An 8,678-nucleotide genomic window follows, 5' to 3' on the forward strand; every position below is an offset into this window, starting at 1 on the left:
GGAGTACTAGAGCAGAGGCCAATGTCTGTCTGCTACCTTAATGGTTAACATTTAAACATCTGCACATAGACCTATATCCCTATTGTTATATATTAATATTTATATATGTACATGCCTGTATATATACCTCTATAAATATCTTTTGCTTCCCAATTCTTTCCTCTATTTCCTTTACTTTCCTCCTTTTCCACTATCATATTCAACCTTTATTCGGCTCTCAGTACTTTCTCTCAGCTACATTGCACATGATCAAACCCCACCATTCTACACCATAATCTTTAAAGTTAAAAACGAAACATTCACACAAACTGCACTCCATAATTAGGGAATTCAAAAAGTATTGCTACTAGGGTTCTATTATATACATACATACATGAGATTATTCCAAATAAAATGTGTTTAAACCTGTTTCTCTGATCAATGGATAGCAGCAGACATGCTCTCTAAGTTAACACACTTGCCTTATAATAAGTAGGGTGAGTTTTTAAAAAGGCGGGGTGGGGAACTTTATATACCATGGGAAATATGACTTTGATATAAAAATTTTAATATAAAAATTTCAACAAAACTCAAGTGGATATCTTCCCAAATCATTGGTGCTTTGTAATAAGTTTGCAGATGCTGCCCCACATAAAGCAATAGTTTTTAGATGGACCAAGCTAAAAGGTTATGGTGATTGTATTTTGGGATTGCAAAGGGTCATCTAGATAGATTTTTCTTGAAGGATACAGATGAACAAAGGTGCTTATTATGAAGATTTTTTTTTAAAGATGTTTGAAGAAAATGGAAAACTAAATCAGTGAGAAAATGATCAGGAAAGTTGTGCTAAGGATTTTTTTTTTCTGTCATGACCATGTACCTGCTTTTTCTTTGAGAGTAAAAAGGGCAGTCTTATGAGACTTTTGCTGAGAAACTTTACCCCCTCTACCCTACATCCTTGACCTTGCCCCTTCAGACTTCAAAACTAAAGAACATTTAAAAGGAACATGATCTGAGCCCCTCAAGTATGCTCCAACTGCCATTTTGATATGGTACAAATCAAAGGCACAAAAGTCTTGACTTTAGGGAAAGATTAAAGTGATGGGAACACTGCTTTCAAAAGTAGGTAGACCTAGATGGAGGAGATGCTGAAAATCAATAGCTGTGTGTTTTGATATTTTTGCTTAACAAAGTTTTCTATGATTTTATAGCAAATCTTTTTACTATGCTCTTATATGATATAGTTATTCTGTAACATTTAGGGGTAGTGAAGTCATCCTATTCAACCTCTTGTTTCCCAGGGGAGTTCCCCTACATTTATTCTAGGTTTTTAATTTTTTTAAGGTAAAAATGTATCTTATCCTTAAAAATACTTTAAAAAAGAAATGTGCATATTAGCTACTAGAGATAGATTGTTGTAGTTAACTGCCATCACGTTTTCCACTGACTCATGGCAGAACAAAATGCTACCCAGGCCTGCACTCTCCTTCAGATAGGACCATTGTGGTTCAGTTTTCATTGACTGATATTTGGAAGTAGATTATGTGCCTTTTCCTTCCAGTACATCTTAGTCTAGAACCTCCCCTGAAATCTATTCTACATCATAGCAACTTGCAAGCTTCCACTATTAGATTGTTGGTGGCTGTCCATTAGATGTGTTAGTGTAAGAATTGAGTTGAGCTATCCTACATGGAAGGCAAGACTTCTACCACTGAACCACCAGTGTCTACACGGTAGCTGTGTTATACAGATTGCGTTAAATTTAATAATGGGTCTAGGAATCTAGGAAAATTAGAAGTTGTCAGAAATGAAACATAATACATAAACATGGATATCTTAGGCATTAGTGAACTGAAATAGACTAGTATTGACTATTTTGAATCAGACAATCATATGCTTTACTATGGCGAGAATGAAAAATTCAAGAGGAGAGGTGCCAGATTCATCATCAAAACATTTTAAGATCTGTCTTGAAGTACAGTGCTATTTGTGATAGGAAAATATCTATATTCCTACAAGGAAGACCAGTTAAGATAACTATTATTCAAATTTACACACCAACCACTAATGATGAAGAATTCTACCAAGTTCTTTATTCTGAAATTGATCAAACATGTAATCAAAATATATTTATACTTATTGGTTATTGGAATATGAAAGTTGGAATCAGAAAAAGTACCAGTAGTTGGGAACTATGGCCTTGGTGATGTAAATGAAGTCAGAGATAGCATGATAGAATTTTGCAAGACCAACTGAATTATAGTCAATTAATATGGCCCTTCTAGGCATGATTCCCTATGGGACATATTATAATTCTGGACCTTATACACTTGTGGCTATAATCTAATTTTTGGAGGACATTCAGATGTGTTGAGTGTGTTCTTCTTTTTTGGTTTTCTAACTCCAAGTCTTTATATATTTCATTATAATACTTAACTTTGCTCTTTTGAACTGCCTTTAAAATGTTTCTGTTTCTTTTTCTTCATCATTTCTAGCTTTTGCTTGAGCAACTCTGATCAAGAGCAAGTTTCAGAGTTTGGACATTCACTTTGATCTTTCCTTTTTTCCTGTTTTTTAAATGACTTTTTGTTATCTTCTTGTATCATGTCCTTGATGACATCCCACATCTCATTAGGTCTTCTGTCATTAGTTTTCAATAAGTCAAATCTATTCTTGAGATGTTCTCTAAATTCAGGTGGTATATATTGAAGTTCATATTTTGGTTCTTGAGGACTTCTCTTAATTTTCTTCCACTTCAACCTGAACTTGTTGTTATTGTTAGATGTCATTAAGTCAGTTCCAATCTCTAACACAACAGAATGAAACTCTGCCTGGTCCTGCCCCATCCTCACAATTGTTTCCATGCTTGAACCCATTGTTGCATCCACTGTGTCAATCCATTTCATTGAGATCTTTCCTCTCTTTCTCTGTCCCTCTACTTTAGGAAGCATGATGTCCTTCTAGGGGCTGGTCTCTCCTGAAAACATTACCAAAGTATGTGAGACAAAGTCTCCCCATCCTTGTCTTTTAGGAACACTCTGGCTGTATTTCTTCCAAGTTAGATAGGTTCGTCCTTTTAGCCGTCTATGGTACTTTCAGTATTCTTCTCCAGCACAATTCAAGTGTATCAGTACTTCTCCAGTCTTCTTTACTCAATGTCAAATTTTCACATGCATATGAGGCAACTGAAAATGCCATGGCCTGGGTCAGGCACAAGTAACACAAACAAGTAACATCCTTGCTTTTCAGTATTCTTTTTTTTTTTTTTTTAACATTTTATTAGGGGCTCATACAACTCTTATCATAATCCATACACACATCAATTGTGTAAAGTGCATTTGTACATCATTCTCAAAACATTTTCTCTCCACTTAAACCCCCAAAATTAGGTCCTCATTTTTCCCTTCCCTCCCCGCTTCCCCCTCCCTCATGAGCCCTTGATAGTTTATAAATTGGTATTTTGTCCTATCTTGCCCTGTCTGACGTCTCCCTTCACCCACTTTTCGGTTGTCTGTCCCCCAGGGAGGAGGTCACATATAGTTCCCTGTAATCGGTTCCCTCTTTCCCACCCACTCTCCCTCTACCCTCCCTGTTTTGCCACTCACACCACTGGTCCTGCAGGGCTCATCCACCCTGGATTCCCTGGATTTTCAGTTCCTATCTGTACCAGTGTACATCCTCTGGTCTAGCCAGACTTTTCAGTATTCTAAAGAGGACTTATGCAGCAGATTTACCCATTGCAACATGTCTTTGATCTCTTGACTGTTGCTTCCATGAGCATTAGTTGTGGATCCAAACAAGATAAAATCCTTGATAACTTTCATTTTGCTCCATTTATCATGATATTACCTATTAGTAGTTACTCTCTGGGGTGCTAACTGCAACATAAGCAGTTCAAAACCACCAATCACTCCTAAGAGAAAGACTAGGCTTTCTGTTCCCCTTAATAGTTACAGTTTTGGAAATTACAGGGGCAGTTCTACTCTGTCCTATAGGGTCATTATGACTCTGTATTGACTCAATGGAAGTGAGTTTGTTTTGTTTTGTGTTTTTATATTGAGTTATAATACATACTGAAAGCTACAACCTTTGATCTTCATCAGCCAGTGCCTCAAGTCCTCCTCCCTTTCAGCAAGCAAGATTGTGTCATCTGCATATAACAGGCTGTCCTGCATTCTTCTTCATAGAATCCAGCTTCTCTTATGATTTGCTCAGGTTACAGATTGAGAAGTATGATGAGAGGATACAACCTTGATGCCCACCTCTCCTGATTTTAAACCATGCAATATTCCTTAGTTCTTTTTACAAAACGACCTCTTTATCCACTTACCAGTTCCACATGAGCACAATGGAGTATTCCAGAATTCCCATTCTCCTCATGGTTATTGTGAGTTTGACATGATCCACCTAGTCAAATGCCTTAGCATAGTTAATAGAACACAAGGAAACATCTTTCTGGCATTCTCTACTTTCAGTCAAGAGCCATCTGATGTCAGCAATGATATCTCTTGTTCCACATTCTTTTATGAATTTGGCCTGAACCTCTGGCAGCTCCCTGTCAATGTACTGCTGCAACTATTGCTGGATGATCTTCAGTAGAATTTTACTTGGATGTAACATCAATGATATTGTTCTATAATTCATTCATTCTGTTGGGTCACCTTTCTTTACAATGGGTACAAATATGGATCTCTTTCAGTCAGTTGGCCAAGTAGATGTCTTCCATATTTCTTGGCATAGACGAGTGAGTGCTTCCAGTGCTTCATGAACCTGCTGATACATTTCCATTGGTATCCCATTGTGTTTAGCAGGGTTCTATAGAAAAACAAAACCAGAACACTTAAGATTATATATGTATATATCCTTTGTATTCCTTTTCGATAGATATATATTGAAAATTAGTCCACAGCAAATTAGTCCACACAGCAGTATACAGAGCTTAGTCCAACTCACTTTCATGGGACATTAAACATACTGATGGTCCTTAAACTCATGCCAGAAGAAGCAGGTCATGGTGAAGCCTTAGGGTTGTAGCAAGGTTTAGCCTGATTGACAGGCTAAACTCCACCCACCTGTTCCTACAGGTGCCATGTTGACACAAAAAATCTGCTATCACACTCATCAATTCCTGAAGCATTGTTTTCAGTTAATGCTTTCAGTTCAGCTTGAACTTTTTTCAACACTGTTGGCTCTTGCTCATATGCTACTTTCTGGAACAGTGGGATGTTCCTTTTGGTACAGTGACTCTGTGTGTTCTTCCCATCATCTTTTTATGCTTCCTGCATCATTCAATATTTTGCCGATAGAAGCTTTCAATAGTACTGCTTGAAGCTTGAATTTTTTTTCTTGCGTTCTTTTAGTTTAACATATGCTGGGTAAAAAAGCATGCTGAGTCTGTTCTTCCATTTTAATTTTATAAGTCTAGGTATTTGCACATTTCATTATAATATTTTGCTTTGTCTTATTGCGCTACCCTCTGAAATTTTCTGTTCAGTTCTTTGACTTTTTCATCTCTCCCATTTGCAGTAGCTACTTACAAATTAAGAGAGAGCTGCAGAGTCCCTTCTAACATCCACTTTGATCTTTTCTTTCTTTCTTGTTTAAAAAAAAAAACAGTTTTATCGGCACTTCATCCGCATATTATACAATTCAATAGTTCATATCAACAAGAGTTGTACAATCATTACCACAATTGAACATTTTCTTGTACTCAATGTTACTAGTGTAATTATTTTTTTAATTGTAGCATAAGTATTCACAACAAAACGTTGTCCAATCCAACAACTTGTATATGTAATTCAGTGCCATTTATTAAACTGTTCATGTTATGCAACCATTGTTGTTAATTGGTTTCCAAATTATTCCACCACCATTAACATAAACTCAATGCCCACCTAAGTAAAAACTGTTCCTCCTTCACCCATGGTAACTTCTTTCCTATATTTTTAGTGACATTTTGTTTTCCTCATGAATGATGTTTTTGATGTCCATATACAGGTCATCAGGTCTGCCATTAGTGTTCAGTACAGCAAATCTGATCTTGAGATGTTCTTGAAATGCAGATGAGATGCACTCAAGGCCCCATTTTGGCTCTAGTGGACTTTTAACTTTATTCAGCTTTAATCTGAACTCATTATTTTTTAACCCGAACTTTTATATGAGAAACTGATGGTCTGTTTCACAGTCAGCCCCTAGTGTGCGTTTAGCTGCTGACATTGAGCTTCTTCATACACTTTGCCCAAGATGTAGTCAGTTTGATTTCCGGGCATTCCATCTGGAGAAGTGCATGTATATAGTTACCTTTGTTGTTGTTGAAAAAAGATATTTGCTATGAACGAGTTGTTGGTTTTCTAAAATTCTACCATGTGACCTCCAGCTTTGTTTCTATCACCAAAGCTATATTTTCCAACTACTGTTCCTTCCTCTTTGTTTCCAACTTTTGCAATCCAATTGCCAATAATTATCAATGCATCTTAATTGCAGGTTTGATCAATTTCAGACCCAACTCATTGGTAGAAGTGTTCAGTTTCTTCATCACGAGCTTTTAGAGTGGTGCATAAATTTGAATAGTTGTATTGATTAGATTTACTTGAAGGTAGATACATCTAATCCTATCCTATCACAGACAACACTGTACTTTAAAACAGATCTTGAAATGTCCTTGTTGACAACGAATGCAATGCCATTCCTCTAGATTGTGTCATTCCTGGCCCAGTGAATCGTATGATTTTATGATCCAAAATGGCCAATACTAGTGGATTTCAGGTCACTATCGCCTAGGATATAGATCTTTATGCATTCCGTTTCATTACTGACAACTTCTAATTTTCTTCGATTCTTATTTCAAGCAGGCATAAGTACAATGTACAAATAATTCTAAATATTGGACTATATGAAGGAGAATGAGGCATTAGGATTGGAGGGAGACTTATTAAGCTTCCACATACGCATGGCACCACCTTGCTTGCTGAGAGGAAGGAGGACTTGGAGCACTCGCTGATGAAGATCAAGGACGGCAGCCTTCAGCGTGGATCACAGAACAATGTAAAGAAAACCAAAATCCTCACATCTAGACCAATAGGTAACATCTTGATAAACAGAGAAAAGATAGAAGTTGTCAAGGATTTCATCTTGCTTGGATCCATAACCAATTCTCAGGGAAGCATGGCCATAACAAATAACCCTAGAACAGCATGGAACATAGTAGACAGATAGACAAAAGTGAGCCCATCCACTTGAGAAGTTTTTAAGGGAGTTGGCCTCTGCCAAGCTGAGCTCTGTTGAATTTGTGCCTTACATACTCAACCAATAGTTTGCTTTTGGAGCAACCAGTGGTGGCTGAGTAGTCTTGTTGGAGTACGGGAAAAAATGCTGAACTGACAAGTGACAGAAATGGGCTTTAGTTTTGATTCTCACAAATTCACTGTGCAACCTTGGCTAAATCCCTCAGCCTATCTGAATTTTAATTCTCTCTTCTGAAAAATGAAGGGTTTGTACTGAAGGATTTTCAAAATGTAGCCAGAAGGCTTCAAGGTGTCTGGAAGGGGTAGGAAACCCCTTCAGCCTCTGTTTTGTTTTCTATTTAGAGTTTCTGCTTTTTTTTTTCCCCCCAATCTCGGACTTCTGCCAAAAATATTCTCTTTAAAAAAAGATTTTTTCCTGCATTCAGAAAAGTTTAAAAACCATTGACTTAATTGATCAGCTCTATGTAATGTGCAGAGGTTTGTAAATTCAGTGAAAAACCTACAGCTAAAAAATAAGTCTCTTGTCTCCAAACTATTATTGCTGTTACTTGTCTGCTTAAAATTTTCCCTGCTCCCAACCACAGAGAGAGAGATAAATCAAATGAACAAGCTGCCTATAGATAGGAGAAGACTCTGATACATTTACACAGTTCATAAGCTTGTCTTGGGGGGAAATTTTCTTCTTTTTTTTAACATAAGCAGATGTGGGGGGTTTTGTGATGTATTGGTCATAAGCAATGTAGTCATGTTTACTACTAAAACTTCTATAGTTAATATTTCAGATATATTGATATTTCACAGTGATCTGTAACTTCCAGGTGCTACGTCCTCAAATAAATCTGCAAACACCTATCTGGCTTTTAAAATTGAGCCATATTTTATTGTCTTAAATATGTGTTGACTCATAAATCACGTGTAAGCTTCAGATTATTCACCCTGAAAAAAATATATTTTGGTCTTTGTTTTTGTTGTTGTTGTTTTAATTATTTTATTGGGGGCTCGTACAATTCTTATCACAATCCATACAAACATCCATAGTGTCAAGCACATTTTTACATTTGTTGCCATCATCATTCTCAAAACATTTGCCTTCTACTTGACCCCTTAATATCAGCTCCTCATTTTCCCCCTCCCTCCCCATTCCCCCTCCCTCATGAACTCTTCATAATTCATAAACTATTATTATTTTGTCATCTATTACACTGTCCGACGTCTCTCCTCACCCACTTCTCTGTTGTCCATCCCCCAGCAAGGAGGTTATACGTAGATTCTTGTAATCAGTTCCTCCTTTCTACCCCACATTCCCTCCACCCTCCAGGCAGCACAACCACTCTCACTACTGGTCCTGAAGAAGTCATCTGTACTATATTCCCTGTGTTTCCAGTTGCTATCTGTACCAATGTACATCCTCTGGTCTACCCAGATTTGTAAGGTAGAATTGGGATCATGATAGTG

This window comes from Echinops telfairi, unplaced genomic scaffold (genome assembly GCF_000313985.2).
Source record: "Echinops telfairi isolate 266 unplaced genomic scaffold, ASM31398v2 ScPeMD7_2291;HRSCAF=2852, whole genome shotgun sequence".
In the NCBI taxonomy this organism is placed as follows: Eukaryota; Metazoa; Chordata; class Mammalia; order Afrosoricida; family Tenrecidae; genus Echinops; species Echinops telfairi.